The sequence below is a fragment of the Aphidius gifuensis genome, linkage group LG2, assembly GCF_014905175.1.
Source record: "Aphidius gifuensis isolate YNYX2018 linkage group LG2, ASM1490517v1, whole genome shotgun sequence".
Taxonomy (NCBI): Eukaryota; Metazoa; Arthropoda; class Insecta; order Hymenoptera; family Braconidae; genus Aphidius; species Aphidius gifuensis.
Genome location: NC_057789.1, coordinates 21,265,351 through 21,284,066, shown reverse-complemented (window position 1 = coordinate 21,284,066; position 18,716 = coordinate 21,265,351). Strand labels below are relative to the sequence as shown.

At 29.9% G+C, this 18,716-nt stretch overlaps 3 long non-coding RNA genes across 3 annotated transcripts; 1 reads left to right on the top strand and 2 right to left on the bottom strand.

The window, feature by feature from the left end:
• Positions 1-614: 614 nt before the first annotated feature.
• On the bottom strand, positions 615-8,303 carry LOC122849497. Its single transcript, XR_006373570.1, has 6 exons — positions 8,193-8,303; positions 7,898-8,015; positions 6,472-6,679; positions 4,463-5,214; positions 1,588-2,074; positions 615-1,522 (listed from the first exon to the last, which is right to left on the bottom strand). It is a non-coding gene; the product is annotated as an uncharacterized LOC122849497 (long non-coding RNA).
• Positions 8,304-12,060: 3,757 nt separating this feature from the next.
• On the bottom strand, positions 12,061-13,324 carry LOC122849496. Its single transcript, XR_006373569.1, has 3 exons — positions 13,124-13,324; positions 12,652-12,813; positions 12,061-12,563 (listed from the first exon to the last, which is right to left on the bottom strand). It is a non-coding gene; the product is annotated as an uncharacterized LOC122849496 (long non-coding RNA).
• Positions 13,325-14,204: 880 nt separating this feature from the next.
• LOC122849499 lies at positions 14,205-18,675 on the top strand. The gene is made up of 4 exons (XR_006373572.1): positions 14,205-14,537; positions 16,990-17,340; positions 17,426-17,628; positions 17,701-18,675. It is a non-coding gene; the product is annotated as an uncharacterized LOC122849499 (long non-coding RNA).
• Positions 18,676-18,716: the final 41 nt, after the last annotated feature.

Genomic DNA, 18,716 nt, shown 5'->3' with positions numbered 1-18,716 from the left:
CTTATGAAAAAACTTTTGAAAGAGTCGGAAAAATGAAAAATTTGCAACAAGTCCATTGTATAGTTCCAAATCCGGATGGTAAAGTAACTGCAAAGGAATATTCGTCTTCTTCATTAAGTAAATTATGTAATATTCTTCCTAAAGAAAATGATTAAAATAAATATTTTCTAAAAATTCTTCAAGTATATGTTTTTTGTGTTAAAATTAATTGTTTGTAGTTAAAGGTGACTTTAATAGTATATTTCGTTACAAGTGCCCACTTAGAGAGTGTGCTCTCAACGAATTTGGAGGGGCAAGCACGAGCCTTGGCGAGTGTTTCCCCTCCAAATGAGTTGTGAGCGGGCTCTCTGATTGGGCACATGTAACGAACCATATTTTATGTTACTAGGGACAGTGGTAATAATGTGTGAATTTCTAAAAAGCGCACTACCCCTCTTACGCTTTGGAAATTCACACATTATTCCCACTGCCCTTGTAACATAAATAAGTTTTTATGATTTTTTTTCAACTTTTGATCTTTTATATGGTTTTTCTGGAAAACTAAAAAGAAATTGAAAATTTCATGAGAGTAAATTTTGTTTTCTTTTTTTTTTTATTCTGAAAAAAAGATAAAAAAATTTTTTTTTTTTTTTCGAAAATCAAAATTTCAAAAATCGAAAAAAAATACTTCCCATTGAATGCCCACTCTCGTGAAAGGCTCAAAATACTTGTTTATCACTCTGTGATAAAAAATTCATCAAAAAAAAAGTGTCGCTGTTTGAGATATCATGAAATTCGACGGTGGTGCCCTCAAAAATTGAACGAAAAAAAAAAAAAAAAAAAAATACGGTTCTTTTTTAGGCCAAAATCTACAACATATCAAAAAATGAGCGAAATCGCAAGGGGTCAGGCCGCAAACCTCGTGGTTTGGCTAAGAACACCACATATATAAAAATATAACAATAAAAAAAAGTATATTAATCTCTTTTTGGAATCGTTAAATAGGAACCCGAAACTTTGTGAAATGACGGAAAAATTGTCTTTATTATCACAAACCTCTGATGAATCTAAAGTGGATAATGATCCCAACAAATTAAATGTTGATCAAAATAATGAAAACAAAAATGGTAATATTAATACTTATTCTTCAACACTGCTTTGTACATCCAGGCCATGATGCTTGGGTTAATACCCTAGTTTCTATCGCAGATCCTTCTGAGCGTATATAGCATCATACCAGCCCTGTTTTGAACTCTTTCTATTTGCAATCCCCAATTCAGTCATTTATCTAGTATAACACCCAGATGTTTGACCGAGTTTGAGGGTACATTGCCATAGAATTTTGAATTTTTTCACCCTTCTTGTTTTCTTTTACCCGTGAACACTACCAGCTCCGTTTTGTCCAGATTGACAAGTAGACTTCACACCATCTTTTCACTATACTTAGTGCAATTCAAGATCTGCTACAGGCGGTATTCGCATCTTTGCCTCCTGGCTGCATTACGATAGCTATATGGTCTGCATCGCCGTGAGCGTGAAAACCCTGGAGTTCAGAGCTACTAAGAGATCATGTACCACCGACACCATGGCAGCGAGAATAGCACTCACCCTGTGGGCATCCTCCTACCCCTCCTCTTTCTGCACAAATCCATTGGTCATAAAGCATGTTCCTGATTCATCTTCTTAAAGTTGGATCAACCCCAAATCTTTTTGCTGCCTCATCTATGCCTCTAGTGGGGTCTTGTTGAAAGACCCCTCTATGTCCATGAAAATACCCACCTCCAAATTTGATTTCAAAATGAAAATATCCACCGTCTGTCTTTGGCACCCTCTAACTTGCTAACAAACCTATGGAGTGCCGCATCTACTGACTTTCCTGACTGATAAGCGAATTGCAACCCATTCAGCAAACCACTAACCCGAATCGCATCCTTACATATCTGTCCACAAGCCGCTTCAGCGCCTTGAGCATGTAAGAGGTGAGACTAATTGGTCTATAAGCCCCTGGTTGGTCTATGTCAGCCGTGCCAGGTTTAGGAATGAAAAATACCTTAGTTTTGCGCCATTGCGTCGATCTAAGATTTACAATTAAACACTGTAAATTAAATGATGTATTAGAATAAAACATTAAATTCTATATTTTTAGAGCATAATTTACTATTTATAAGTAGTTAATTTTATTAATACGAAAAATGAACATCTATTTTACGTAAAATTCACTTTTTTTCTGTGTTCAAACCATATTTTTCTTCGGTTAAATTTACCGGGTCAATTTGTATATTAAAAATCCCAATATTAAAAAGTAGAATTAACAACTGATATTGGTATACTACTAGGTATTGTTGATATAACTTCTTGTAGCTCAAGAAGTGGTAAACTTCGATCACGGAATGAACCCATAAGTTTCTCAATCAATTCACATAATCTTGCCAATCAATATGGATCTGATTGACAATAACCAGCTGATGTATTTTTCTAATGCCGCACGATATTTTCGATGTAAAGAATTCAGTTTTTCTGGCATTGCTAATGATATTGGTGATAGAAATTGTCCAGTATTGATTAATTTTTTTTTGATGGTTTCAATTTATCTTTCATCAATTGTCATTAATAATTATTTTGAACCGAATCTATAATGTTTTAATTAAAATAATTTACAGTAAAAGAAAAGTATCGCTTCCCTGTATATTTGTCTGATGTTCAATAAGATAATTTAATCTATCGTAGGCAAGGAAAGAAACAGTAAATAGGAAAAAACAAAAGATGAATATATAATTATAAATTAATTATAATTGACTACCTTCATTGCGTTACTTTTGTTGCTCCCACCTTTTGTTTTTTATTATAACTACCCATTCTAAAGAAGTTTCACTTCAAAAATATTAAAATAAATTAAAAATTTTATTGAGTAACATTTAAAATATTTTAGAATAAAATTTGCCAGATAAGTGAGCAATCACTACGGGTCATTTTATATTTAAAAAAAAATTTGACAAGCGAAATTTACTTTTTTTTGGTGTAAACACTTATGGAATCCCGTAGGTGGGGATTTTGCCGCCTACGCAGCCCATCAGTCAGCTTAGACAGCCGTTGTCCATTGTGTTGAAAATTTGAAAACTGCGTTGTTAAATAATTGATAATTATTGTTAATAACTATTAATGAATATAAAAAAAATAAGTGACAGTGTTATTAAAGTGTTTCTTGTGTTACATTGTATTAATTTTGCAAGTACTGTATATTTGTCATTGCACTGTGTAATGTTTTGATAGTTAGATTTGGATTAACTTCAATGTGGTAAGTAAATAATTAAGTAATAATACAAAAATATTAATACTTATTGTGGGTAAGGAGTCAAGGTATTGCAGTGTCAACAATAATTATTGTACAATGTAATTTAGTGGTTATTTCTATGTATGTTTTTGTGCAAATTTTGTGCAATTTAGTGTGTACATTTAAACTCAATCGGATAATAATTATTTCACAAATTAATTATTTATTTTTTTTTCTACTGGTTGTGCTACCTTAAAGCCAAGATAAAAAAAAAAATAATTAATTCAGGGAATGATTATTATCCGATTGAGTTGAAATTCGCACACTAAATTGCACATAATTCGCACAAAATTATCGCTCTAACAGCCCTCAATAAACAAAAAATTGTGCTGGCTTAGGTATTATCAATTATGAGTTATAATTTACACACTCAATTGCACATGATTTGCACAAAACTATGGCCCTAACAGCCTTCCTCTATGTTAATAAACAAAAGAGTTGTGCTATCTTGGCTTTAAGGTAGCATAACTATTAATTTGAAAAAAATTAATCATTCCGCACATAATTTGTACAAAATTTCTATTATAGTAACAAGTGGTTGTACTAACTTTTTAGACCTATGTGGTCAAAATGTGCCGAACGACACAAACGTGTGATTTTTAATTAATTGAAAAACATAATAAGATCAAACGAATTCTAAACATTTGATTTCAATAGACTGAAACTGAGAGCTTAAATTGACATATTCTTCTATTGATTGAAAAATTTTAAAACGTTTTTAAAAGATATTTCAAACTATCATAAAAGGTAAGAAAATAGTTAGAACCGCAAATTCATATTTTTTTTTTGTTTTTGGTTTTTTTTTCGATTAAATAATCACAGCTACACGTTTTGAATTGAAAGAAAGATTATATATAAATTAGGTGTCAAACGAATATGTCTGAGGCCAAGGAGAGTCTAAAAAAAGATGTAGCTAAAGAATTAGCTTACCACAATTTGTAGAAAATAGTTAGAACGACAAATTTATATTTTTTTTTTGTTTTCGGTTTTTTTTTCGATTAAATAATCACAGCTACACGTTTTGAATTGAAAGAAAGATTATATATAAATTAGGTGTCAAACGAATATGTCTGAGGCCAAGGAGAGTCTAAAAAAAGATGTGGCTAAAGAATTAGCTTACCACAATTTAGCTTACCACAGAATGTAGCTTACCACATAATTTCTTTATGACGCTGAAGCTGGCCGCCAGTAGGTAGCTCACCCAGGAATCCATAGGAAAGTGTAGCGTCCCACTCCATACAATAGGAAACACGACACAATCCAGTTACCACAAGTTTGGTTCTTTTATTAATTATCAATTACACATACTAATTGTTCACGCGAGCTCCTCTAATGTGTGTCGTCACAGAGATGACCAGTAACCACTGCGCATCCTTGTTATTCACTGACCAATCAGCGCACATTAGAGAAGTTCTCATGTCGTCATAACAACGCTCGGCTTACACCGTGCGTTGCCGTAACTGTTCGAGTCTCTTTCCTTTGATTTTTGGATTTTTATCTTCATATTCCCTACTTGAATTTACGAATTAACTTTGGTGCTGGTGTTTCTTCTTTTTCATCAGCTGGTGTTACTATTTGGTCATCAGCTGGTGTTACTACTTTGTCAACAGCTGGTGTTCCTGAACGAATGGTTCGAGATGATGGTTTTATTAATTTGATTTTAATTTTATCATCTTGCTTTAATTTAGCAAGAAGCTGTGGTGTTGGTGGTACTGTGTCATTATCAGTTGACTGGCCAACCAACTTAATTTTTTTAAGACTTTCTAGATAATCGTTAATGTCTTTACGTTTCGTACGTACTAATAAAACCAAATGGATTGATTTCCTCAACTCCATTGGGCTCATTTTTGTCTGGTCGGTAATATTCACATGCTCCATATTCATTACTTTTAAGTAACCACCAACTGCACCAAAAAAGAAAAAAACCAGGTATGATATGACTATATATTTACTAAATATTAATTAAAAATGAATAATTTTTGTATTACCCAGGTAGGAAGTGACGACGGGCACAAGCCTGGGACAAGCCTGATTACCCGGCTTTCGGGCCTGTGTCGGGCCTGAGACACAAGCCTGTGTCAAGTCTGGAATGTTCACGATGTATTTGCTGGTGTCGGACTAGTGTATCGGGCTTGACATAGGCTTGTGTTTCCAGGCTCGACACAGTCTTGTGTCTCCAGGCTTGACACAGTCTTGTGTTCCCAGGCTTGACACCGGCTTGCAAAAAAAATTATAAAAAAATATCGATCCTAGGTCTCTCACAAGGGACTCCAATGCTCTATCAAGTCGACCACGGGGGATTCATGGAAGAGTCAGTCAAAATTTTTTATATGAATGAATTTATTCGAGAGTCAATACACAGTCCTTGTAAAAGCCTGGCACGATAGTCAAAACCTAATTATTTTTATTTAAAATGTCTATTTACAATTTATAGATCTAATTAATTAATTTTTTTTTTTTAATCGAATCTATGCACAAGTCAAGTCCCGTGTGAGGATTGGTAAAACGGGCTTGACACAAGGCTCGTGTGAAGCCGGGGAAAACAAAAAAAAACAGGCTTGACACCAGCTTGGACTATTGAGGCTTGTTTGAGACGAGGAAGAACAACAGAGACAGTCTTGTGTCAAGCCTGTGTTAACGAGACTCGTGTGAGGCCGGGGAAAACAGAAAAAACAGGCTTGACACCGGCTTGGACTATTGAGGCCTGTGTGAGGCCGGTTGAAAACAACGGGGACAGTCTTGTGTCAAGCCTGTGTTAACAAGGCTCGTGTGAGGCCGGGGAAATCAATGGCCACAAGCTTGTGCCAAGCCTGTGCTCCCAAGGCTTGATACACGACCCTCGCACAAGCCTGGCACAGTTGTTCAAGCTCGAGAACTCCTACCTGGGTACCTTGTTTATTCATAACACCTCGACAATTAATGTGAACACCTTTAGATAACAAAATGTTGGGTTCATACTTGATGATATGTACAGTTAGCCTGTAATAGGCATTCACAACAACTCCCTGGCCAAACGTAGTTGATGGTGTTTTAGCAGTTACAAATTCGTTTTTTATAAAATATTTATCTTTTATACAATCAAAAAATTATTATTAGATTAAGTGACAAAGTTAAAAAAATTATTAAAAATCATAGACAAAAAAAATTAATTTCAAACATACCAATATTGCCATTTTGTAGCATCACATCATCCAATTAAATCGATTGATACGATTCATCAACAACTCGAGAATTAGAAGTGTCATATTGTTCATGAATGGTAAAAGTACTATGTGCTTGTACATTGAAGTCTAAAATCGATGTTTTATCATTAGGTTGTCTGATATGGGTGTTGGTGGTCTTTAATAAACCACCAGTAATTTCTACGACCTGATAAGAGCAATTAAATGTGTCAATATATAAATAGAAAAAAAAAATTGTGTGTGTTAGTAGTACGCCCGAAGGAAGTGAAACTTCTTTCGCAGTTTTTCAAGTTATTTGTAACAATTGCAATAGTATTCACAATCAATTAATTAATGATGGAAAGAATATTATTATTGATGATATTAATAATATTAATAATGTTAATATAAATAATGATATCGATATGATATTTATATCATTATAAATATTATATCGATATCAATAATATTAATATTACTGATATTATTATTAGTTGATAATATTTTTTCCATTATATAATTAATACCACTAATATGAGTGATATCGATAATATGATTGAAATTATCATTGTTATTATTATTCAAACTATGATTAGATAAATATATATTGATAATATTATTATAAATAACAATAATTTCAATAGTATTAATTATATTATCAATAAAATTTTCAATAATAATATTTAAAATATAAATACTATTAATTATTAATATTTATATATTAATATTATTGTCAATATTATTATGATTTTTTTTATTATGATATTTTATTTATATTTTATTTATATTTATTTATATTATATTTTATTATATATTTTTATTATATCGATATTACTAATATTCTTATCATTAATATCAATGATATTATTAACATTATGAATATCACTGATATTATCATTATCGATATCATTAAAATATTGTTGTTATTTCTATTCATACTGTAATAGTTATATATTAATGATATTATTATCAATAACAATAATTCTGATAATATTATGGATAATAATCATATCAATATAATATTAGTAATGATATCAATAGTATTAATTATATCAATAATAATATTAATAATAATAATATTTGGAATATGAATATTAAAAACTATCAATATTTCTATATTAATATTATTATTCCTATTATTACTATTTATACTATGGTTATTTATATCAATAATATCATCATAAATAACAATAATGCCAGTAATACTGTAAAGAATAATATCAATGGTATTAATCATATCCATAATAATAATATCAATGATATTGATCATAGTAATAATAATTTTTAATTAAGTATATTTAATTGTAATTATTTAATTTATTATTTCCATAAACGCTGCAAACCGATCAGCTACACCACTGGCAACGCACACACACAGCATTCATTCTAATCATATCTACTTTCTTACTCGTAGCCACTCACTTACTCACTCTCACGAATTATAGGAGCGAAGACTCATTTGCTCGCTCGGAGCGCTCACTCGATCCGACCGTCCGTTCGCTCCTAACGTTACATGGCCGACATGCTTTTTCTTTTTCACTACCCTACGAAAAGAATTTAAACTCCAAAATAAATCAAGTTAAATATCAAATATAACATTCATGATAGCTTATATATGCTGTACATATGAATACTCAATGATTAAAAAAAAAAAGAAACTTACTGAGTTTAATTTATTATTTTCTTTGTAATGAGTTGGGAGAGCAGTGCCCCATACTTACACCCTCATCCTAGACTTGGATCCATTGTGAAGTACGAAATTTAGCACATCTCCTTGAGCGGTTTTTGATGTTTTCAAGCCCTCAATACACTCGACGTAGCCAACTAAATCACTAAAAAAAAAAAAATATACTGTATTATTAAAAATAATAATTAATTAATCACTGATTAGAATTATACTTGAGTTGGAAATCAATAAAAAAATAGAATGCATGAGTATACTAAAATAAGGTTAGTTTACTCAGACGTCAAAAATCTTATTATTAACAATAATATTAATCATTAAATTTACATAATAATCATAATAATAATTACATCTCATCAAATAAATACTAAAATTTTAATTCTTGTCATGTTAAATAAATAGATGCTTGAGCTGTGTATGGATAAAAGTCTAACCAGCCACATGGCAAAAGCACTTTACTATTGACCTGAATTTAATACATTTGAATTAAACGATAGTAAAATTGTGGAGAGTTGACACATATAAAAAATACACAATAAATTAAATAAATAAATAATTAAGTTGGGAAAAAAAATCTGGAGGTTAGGTGGAAAGCCTTAACCACATGTTGAATGATTTCAATTAACTCGCTGATCAATTCATCTAAATCTTCTTCTGCATCTGCATTGCCAATATCTTTAAAATCTTTCATCGCTTCACCAGCAGCTTTTTCCGTAATATCATTAATTATTGGATCTTCTAGTTGATCCTCAGGTTTATTTCCGATAATTTCGTATTTTTCCGTATTTTTTGATGACCTCGTACAATAACCATTATGATGATGATTTTGATAAGTCGTTACCCTACAATGGAATAATGGTAACAAATTTTTATTTGGCATTTTGCAAGTCACATACTTTTGGATAAACTCAACTATTTCTTCAATTTCGTTTGCACCTATCATAGGTACATTATCAACCCATAATAATATATGGAAATGTTGAATACCATGGCCTTGATATTCCCGTCGCCAAAAATAATGAGTATTTTTTCCAAGTGGATTGCTTTCTGAGTTGAGGAAATCTAACATAGCATAAAATTTTTGATTCATGTAGCGAGAAACTGACACAGGATCTGCAGCAATTACTTGACCCGGTAACATCTTGTCTAAGAATGGAGCATTAATTTCACGAACATATTGAATCAAATCATCACATAAATACTCTGCTGGACTTAGAGTAAGAAACCATGTAGCAGAACCATATTCTCTTATCATACACCTAAGATTATTTCTTGCCTTTTCCAAAATTGTTCTGTGTTTGGAAGACGCTCAAATATAAAGCTTAACTCACTTTCTAACTGAGCCTCACTTAGTTTGTTTAAATAATTCTTTACAGTATAACTGTCACGTGGATTTGTAACATTTAACATGTGAAAACTTCCTGACTTCAATTTTCGAAAACTATCATTTTGTAAGAAATAAAATATTTATTGCTGGTCTAGTCTGAATCGTGGCTTAAGGGAATAGAGTTATTGCTTTATAAAATCATGATCCCGATTCTGCTTAGCTCGGTCTTGGCACTGTCCATTTATCCCTCAAGGATATAGGTTTGGAAAGCACTCCAAATCTAAAGTTTTTACTCGTAAATCCAATGAATCTTCTTGAATTTTTAACATTTGATAAATGTCTGTAGCTGTTTGATTCATTCGTTCATCGTTCAAAGGATATATAGTATATTGTTCGTAGTTCAATTCTGAATGATCTATTTGAGTGAGCATAGCTCGTTTCTTCGAATTATCTGTTTCATTTTTATCTTCTGCATTTAGATCTTGCTTAAAATCTTTATTTGCATACTAGTTGATAACTTTTCCAATTTTCCTACCAGAAATAAATCCACCTAGGCTTTCATTATCAGTTTCGTCATCATTTGAATTAATTTTAGTTTTTATAGCAGTTTTATCATTCTAGCCACAATCATAGGCGTTCGCTAAAAGAACGAGTTCATCATTATTATTTTCTAAATATTTTGATAAACTATGATTAGAGTGTATTATTTCATTTGGTTCAGATTTTGTTTTGCTGTCATTAATATTAGCACTTTTAGAACACTGAAAAGCACCTTGTTTATCAAGACTACAATCCTGTGAACCATCACTGGCAGATGATGTTGTTTTTCTACTTTTAGAACTTTTAGAACTTTTAGAACATGTAGAAGACTGAGAATTTTGTTCAGGTACACGTTGACTAGAACTATGTAAAATATCACTGACAGTTAATGTAGTTTCTACACTGTCAAGAGATTGAGAATTTTGCTCAGCTACATGTTGGCTAGAGCTTTGTAAAACATGACTGGCAGTTAATGTAGTTTCTCTACTTTTAGAACTTTGAGTGAGAGCATTAGCTTCAGCTGGATTTTCGATATTATTTTTTTCAGTTCTAGTATTGTTTTCTAATGCTTCTTCATTATTTTCGAAGTTTTCTGGGACATTCGTTTCAACAAAATATTCAACATCCTTTTTTTCTAAATATTGTGAATACTTTCTTTCAATTTACTAAATTTTGCCGAACAATTTTAGCTTTTGTAGGAATACTAGTATATATAGCTCATGGTTTGTATTGATTGGGTCGAATTTTAAAGCAAGTTATCTCAAAGTTTCTGAAAGTGATAAAGGTATATGAAAACAATAAAAAAATTCCATTATAAAATTTATGAATTAACTATATTCATAAAGAAAAAAAATGAACAAGTGAAAACAATAAACTTTCCAATTAATCAACAATAATCAACAATTAAAAAAATAGATAACAATAATAAACTATCGAATTAATCAAGAATAAAAAAATAAATAACAATATCAAACTATAAATTTTTAATCATTTGTTCCAGATATTGGCGAAAATAATATTTTAAATCCATACTCACCAATAGTGGTGGTGATGGAGGACCACAAAGACAAGGACGAGGAGGTACACGAGGTGGAGGAGGTAGTTGAGGTGGACATAATAGTGGGAAAATGTCTTTTATTTATGAAAAAGTCTTAATCAATAAAAAAAAAAAAAAAACGTGATATTGTTAACAAAAGGTGATGATGAAAAGTACAAAGTTGATTTAAATTAATAATATATATTATTATGATAATAATAAAGTGAATAAATATTATTAATAAGTATAGATTACTTGATAATAATAAGAATAAATAAGTGAACAAACGTCCTGAAAAACTAAAAAAAAATAATCTTCTAAATATTAAAAGAAAATTAAGACTAAAGTAAAACTAAATAAAAATAATTTGTATTAAAACAAAACCAAAAGAAATTTTTTTTACAGTTTATTTATTGTCAATTTTTGATTCCCCAATTTTCCTTTTTCTTGAAAAAAGTATACATATATGGCTAGATCCACGTGAATTTTATGTCCAAAAATTGAATTCACTTTTATATTTATATTTTTTTTATTGATCTGGAGCGAAAAATATTGAATGAGTATTTTTTTTTTTTTTTTTTTTTTCCAAAAATTTTGACTTGTGATTTTTCTTAGTTTTAATTTTTAAAAATTTTTCAAGAATGTACGGGCTTTTGCATGCTTTTTACTCAAAAACTATTGACTGAATCAAAAAAATCATAGAGACAAAAAAGTATAACTTTTACTTATAGTTTACAATAAAATCTTTGAAAAATTGTTTAAACAATTTTTCCACCATTAATTGTTGAATAAACAATTAAAATCGATTTTTCTCAAACTTGACCCATTTTTTTTTTTTTTTTTTTTTTATCAATAAATAATCCTTAGAATATGAGAAATTTTTGAGCAAATTATAGGTTTAGCATTTTCATAACTTTTTAAGATACTAATAAATATAGAGTGAAAAACACGGTCCTATATGCCGCTCGACTATATATAGATATACACTCCTATGAGAGACAGCGCACTTGCGTGCCGCTCAACTATATATAGATAAACACTTTCATGAGAGACAGCGCGCGGACATTATATTTATATTTCAATTCGTATATTATTATTAGCGTTATTTATTTATACCTGTTCTGGTAAATCAACTGATGGATACTTGATACTTGTAAAATTTGGTAATATTATTATTTCATAAGTTTTATCATAAGTATATTTTTTTTCATCTGGTATAAAACCACCTGGTGTACCAATAGCTAGCTTTGTTATTTTTTCAGCTAGTCCATCATTATTTTGATTAATTTGTGCCTTAAAAAATATTAAAAAATTAATTTATCAATAATTATTATTATTTATTGATTGATAAATAAATATAATAAAGATTCATTGAGACAAATTTGTTTGGTTCTTTTGATATTTAAAAAAATCGCATTTCCAGTTTTTTTGTAGTAGTCTTTAACAAAGTCACGACTGAAACCAAGAAATGTTTTCAAACTGATGAATAATCCATTTGGTCATTCCTTGAATAATAAATTAAATAATTTATAAATGTTTTTTTTCATGTTTAGAAGTATTTATAAATTTATTATTTTTAAACAATTATTTTACCGGTGTATCAAATGGAAATACACATTCATCCTTGTAAATTTTAACATCACCCTTAGGTATTTTGACAGAATTCAAATGTTGATTTAATTCCTCCATTATTGAAATTAATAAAAACGAAAAATTAACTAATATATTATCAGTGATAATCAGTCTCTTCTGAACCTGAATAAAAAATTAATTGATTATATAATTAAATACACACAAAAATGAGTATAAAATTTATAACTTTAATGGAGAAAACATAATTAAATTAAATTAGCAGTTTGTAGTTAAAATTAATATTTAATAATTTTATTGTTACAATTGGATGACATGGAGTATCAAATGCAATCAAATGCAATTCTATCAATAACATCTACCGATGTACATTTTCCCAATGATTCATCATGACACAGGGAACGACATCTTAAAAAATTTTGATTTCTTGAATCAACGACACATGTAAAATAATAAATGAACAAATAATACATACCTTAGATATTTTCCGTGGATGTTTTGTATATATATTTGTCATGATGTTCTGAATTTCTTGCTAACATTTTTCAGGACCATATTGACAAGCAACTCTTGAATCTTTTTTACATGTTGTCAAGAATCATGAGTACATTTTGGGATTTTTTTTTACTGAACTATGTCATCAATAAACAATATTTACTCATATATTTATATTGTTTTTTTTTTTCTTACAGTTGACATGAGAGTCAACGTATTCCGGAAGATATGTATGCGACGGAAGGAAACAAAATATTTGATGTATAATAAGGCACGGTAGTAGTAGTTCATCTCATCTCACACATATTCTCATCAACACACATACATTTCTTTTTCAAACTTGACTCGAGGTACTGCCGTGCCTCTTGATTTATATTAGTAATACTCACATTCAATATTATGTACACACTTGTATACACAGATGTACACACTTATTACACAAATGATAATTATTATCAATTGTTGTTGATTATTATTAATAAATTTATATATTTTATTGTTACATTAATTACACGAAATCACAATAAAAGATGTCTGACAATGACAATGGTCACGCCTACATCGAACTTAACGCAAACGCTAAACGAAGCAAGCAACGCGTAGTAATACACTAGAATACGACTTACAAAAGTTAGTTCTGAGCCTTCCCCTACTCTTTCTCAAAAACATTTAATGCTGTGACCCCTTCTCCTGAACTAACTTTGGTAAATTTTGCCTTACACGTACACAACCCCGCACTATACCTCATAAAACGATATACTAACAGAATAAAGATGACCGCGCAACGCAACAAACAATTTTAATACGCTTTGAAAAAACAGCTCAAAAAAAAAAAAAAAAAAAATATATAGTGTCTGTGGGGAAAAAGTCGTCGTCGGCTGAAAGTCCGTAAATACTAAGTCAGGTAGGGTGACAGTCCGTCGGTACAATGTCAATGGGGAAACAGTCGTGGGGAGAAAGTTCGTAATAATTACGTCTCGGTACCAAATGATTTGACTGTCATGATTATATCAAAAATAGATATCAATATAATTATAACTTATAAATTATAAATAAGTTTTCAATCGAAATTAATTTGATTAAATAATTTTATTAAAAAATAAATCGACTTACATTTGTTTGTCCTCAGGTTGAAAAGCTTCGATTTCTTCATCGGATGTAAATATAATTTCAGACATTGTGAATATATTTTATGAATATCGCAACTTTTGTAATAATTTAATTTTTGTATAAGTAATAATGTTGTACTGAATTAATTTTATAAACTAATTTTTTATAAATAATAAAAATGCAACTGTTTCGACGCCAAGATCAACAAAGAAGACCAAAATGCACAAGTGCAAAAAAAAAACGACAGTTGCGTGCCCACAATTACTCAACAAGTAGAGCCAACGGTAACTATACTGACACATAGAAACGCTCAACAGATGGAACTTAAACATAAATTTGAATTTCAATATTCTATATAGGATATATTATCAAAATAGTAGTGTATTAATTAAATAGTAGTGTATTTAAAGAGAAAAAAAACATTTTATTGACGCGCGAGTCACGACTTTTGAATAATGAATCGATATAAATCGATATGTGCTGGATGTATGTGTGTGTAAGCCAAAGTGAGTCAATGAAAATGAATGTGTCGACAGCGTCAGCCAAAAGAATCACGAATAAAGTGACTTCACATGAAGTTAGCTATTAGTACCTTCTTCTTTTTTATATAGGATTTTTTTATAAGCAATTTTCTTATATTTTTCTATAAATTTTTTTTTCTATTAATTTATCTATAAATTTTTTCCATAAGCTCTATCAGACAATCTCTTAAATTTTATACGAAATAAATTCGATGCGACATAAAACGCTTGAAAAAAAAACAAAAAGAAATTACGAGAAAAAATTTTTCGGGTTCACGGACAAAAAACACAAACATTGGAATTCAGTTAGGTTGTTTCGCGGTGCCGTGGGCCTGAATTCCCTTGGAACATAGGAAATTTTCCCTTCCCAACCATGGTAGACACCCCCCCTAAAAAATTAATTTCGAGATTAAAAAAATACAAGAAGTTGTACATCTACCAATTAAATCATTTGCAGGCAAAATAATTTTAGCGAAAAAAAAAAAAAAAAAAAAGAAAACTATTCAATAATAATAATGACATTATTTAGATATCATCGCAATCATAATAGCAATAAATAAAGTGGAATTTATATATGCAATGTCAGGACGGTTATTAAAATAAAGAACAATAACATTAGAAGACGACAGTGATTATGAAGTAAAATAAAATTTAAATGAAAAAAAGTTTGATTAAACTAAACAAAGATAATGAATTTACCAAAAGAAATATATTTTAGATTGGACTTACTTTATGGAATGAAGAGGCAGAAAATTTCTAGGGAAAAAAGGGTGATGTGATAGCATCAAAGGAATTGAAAATAAATGAATATAAAAAAAATAAAAATATAACGACGACTTCAGCAACAACTAAAATGTTAAATCTTGATTCAACCGAGAGAAAAAAGTAAATAAACTAAATACAATTGAACTCGACAATTTTGTAATAAATATTTAACATTGACAGGCTAAAATCATAGTACAACAAAATGAATAAAAACGGAGAGTTTAAAAGGTTAGAAGAAAGCGATTCTGGACATGGAGATGACCCATTAGAAGGAACAAGCAAAATGAATGAAAATTAAATAAATTTTAGTTGTAACAATAATCATTGTAACGATAGAGAATGAAATAAATTTGTAGTCACGAATTTCGATATATATTAAAGAAGAAATTAAAATTCCCCCCGCAGGGAAGGCACAGTTGCTTCAGCAACTGTATGATCATTTTTTTTGTATAGTGTGAAAAAATAATAATATAAAAAATACCACTTTAGAAAAACCATGTATGATAGAGAGTTTTTAGGTCTATAATTATAATAAATGATAATACATCTATTAATGATTCAATTAATTTGGTGGGTAAAAACTGGAAAGACTGTAGGTGTTATTATGTAAAAAATTTTCATTTATATGGTACCAGTATTTATATCCCTAGGGATATTTGGAAATTTAAGGTTAATTGTGAGAGTCCTGACAAAATTAGTTATTAGACTTTCGTACGCTCTCGCACATAATTAAAGTCTCAAATCTTAATCACAACATTTTTTTTATTTACAAATACTGTAAAACATTCAGTATTGTTTAAACACTATTATCAAAGAATATCGTTCTATTTATATATACAGTAATATTGTTTTAATTTTTCTTACTACAATGGGAAGTATCGGAATTCAGGCCCGTGGCACTTCTGTGGTGAAGGGCGTGACTTATTGTTGATTCTAGCCTTTTTACCATTCGTGGTTCTCTTTATATTTTTTTTCGTTTTGCCAGGTTTCAAAGCAATGGACTTGAATTTTTTTCGTAAAAAACTATTTTTTGCCGCTAAATATTTTACTTATCTTTAGTTATAGTCAAACAATTAATATCTACATTTGGCAAGTTTTTCACTTAGCCAAACAATCAAGATAGAACTACGAATAGTAGAAGAGCCATAATCCACAAAAGGCTGCCACGAGGGGCTCCCTGAGTTGCCACGGGCCTGAATTCCGGTGCGTCCGTCATGCTGAGCATCTTGACCCACTGATATTCTTGAAATGCCGATTGATGGAACAGCTTAAATTAATTAGTAGTAATTCATGAAAAAAGAAGTAATTCATAAAAAAAACCCATTCATATGCGACATCTAAATCTATTTTTGATGAAGTTATAAACACGTCAGTATTCACTCATAAAACATAAAATTGTTTTCTTCTTTTTAAATATGATTTTTTTTTCAAATTAGTCCTTATGTTTTAGTTTTCCTGAGTTAATAAATGGCGACGTCACTTATAAATCAGTCTCAAAGAGAATGCAAACGTGGCAAAACTCAATAAAACCACCAAATGCTAATTTATATTACGAGATACAAACATTAACCCGGCGTCGTGAGTGGGCTGGATTATTAAATTATACTGGTGGTACAATATTAATGGCATCAATTACTTCATCTGACCGTAGAAGAGCTTAATTTTTGGTGAACCGGGTATTGTGGCTTCATTACCAGATAATGCTCAGTATGCTTCATATGTTAATTCATATTCTTTTATTGTACCCACCTTTGATGATACAAAAGCTGTTTTAATATTTTTATTAAAATATTCCGGACGAGTAAGCAGTTTGTTTTGTCTTAATTCTTTTTTTTTTCGTTTTTTTTGAAATATTTTATGTCATTCATTTTTTTTTCTTTTGACAGTTGATGCCATTTGCATATGTCTCCACAAACGAAACTGCTGTTGATTTATATAACGAAATGATAGAATACATCTTGGAAGATTTTTCATATAGTCAAAGTAATCTAACAGAAATAATTACAAGTTATGATCATAATCTTCGTTTTGGAATTTTTCACATTGTCCAGGAACCCCTACTGAGACTCATATGCCCTCAATATCATTAGTAAGTGCATACTATCATTTTTTATTCCAAAATAAAACATAATTGAGACTAAGACTTTATTTTTCGTCATAGGTTTTATTAAAACGGGCATTTGCAGGAGTTGATGTAACTGCACTTTCCAATTTTTTCCAGTTTGTTAATGCAAACTGAGTAATATTATTTAAACTTATTAGCTATTTCTCTGTCTCCACTAGACCAAGTAGATAAAGCTTTTCAATCACTTGAAGAATCTTCAAATGATCAGTACAGAGTTACATTCGGATATATATTTAACTGGTACAGAAACGATATTATTAAGAAAACACCTTCACATGCATTTTCATGCTCTCGTGATGATGAACTACTAAACAATGTACTATTAGTTAAACCACGTAAAATTTCACATAAATTTGTTGGAGTTAATAGCAAATAACTCACTCGTCAAACTGCTCATTGGAAATTATATTGGAAGTTTAATTTTTTTTTTTAATATGAAGTTTGATGAAATTATAATGAAATTAAACTTATTTTCTAATTGAATAAATATTTTCCATTTCAGCTGATTTGTTAGATACAACAGCATAATCTCGCAAAGATTTAGATACAAATTCAAGTAATAATGTCTAAAATATAAAAAACATCACAGTGTCACCAAAATGAACAATGGTTCAAATTGGTAGTATGAGACGATTATGAGCAGGCTTAAATTCATCCACCACTCACATATAGATGTATAAACACACATGCGTATTAGCGGCTGTGTATTCCATATGGTTTGGCGAGTATTTGATTTTTTAGAATTGTTTTTATACTTTTATTCTTTTGAAAGTTGAAAACTCAAGATATTTTTATAACCCAGAATAGTTTTTTACATATTGAGAAAGAACCAACAAAAGTAGTGAAATAACATCAAAACAAAAGTTCTTAATTTATATAGGGGAAAGCGGGGCACAATGGAACACTTAAGGGAAAAATATGAAATTATTTATGGCAACAGTATTTTTTCACATATTTCGCTCTGTAATTAATTAAAAGATTTAAAAAATTTTTGGAAAATTAAAAAAAAAAAATTGGGGCAAAATGGAACACTCGGAAAAAATTGTTATTCG